Genomic DNA, 597 nt, shown 5'->3' with positions numbered 1-597 from the left:
GGTCCCGGGTTCGATTCTGGTCAAGGCCACATGCCTGGGTTGCAGGCTTGATCCCCAGTAGGGGTCGTGCAGAAGGCAGCCAGTCAATGATTATCTCTCATCATTGATGTTTCTCTCTCTTCTTCTCCCTTCCTCTCTGAAATCAATAAAAACATATATATATAAAAAGAGAATAAGCCATAGACACAGACAATAATGGGATGGAGGCCCGGGTGGGGTCGGTGTGGGTTAGAGGGAATCAATTGGGGGAAAATACAATGGGGACATCTGTAATATTTTCAACAATAAAGATACATTTTAGAAAAAGAACAAGTAGAGTTTTACTAGTTGGCCACGGTGGGGTGGCGCTAATGCTATGGCTGCAAAGAACAGGGCAGTTTGGATTTGGACACTGTGGTCTCAGTTTTCCTTTGCTTTTCCTGGGCAGAGTGCTGCTTGCATAACCAATTGTTTTAGAGAAGTATTCGATCTGTGTGGTAAGTACGACTGAGAAGGAACAGCTCATGGGATGTGGAGGATTAGTCAACCTAGGCTCATGGAATGAGCACCCTACAGAAGCCTGGCCTGCTCAGCAGAGGAGCCAAGGCCTTAGACCGC

The sequence above is a fragment of the Myotis brandtii genome, unplaced genomic scaffold, assembly GCF_000412655.1.
Source record: "Myotis brandtii unplaced genomic scaffold, ASM41265v1 scaffold43, whole genome shotgun sequence".
Lineage (NCBI taxonomy): Eukaryota > Metazoa > Chordata > Mammalia > Chiroptera > Vespertilionidae > Myotis > Myotis brandtii.
Note: the sequence above shows the minus strand (reverse complement) of the source record.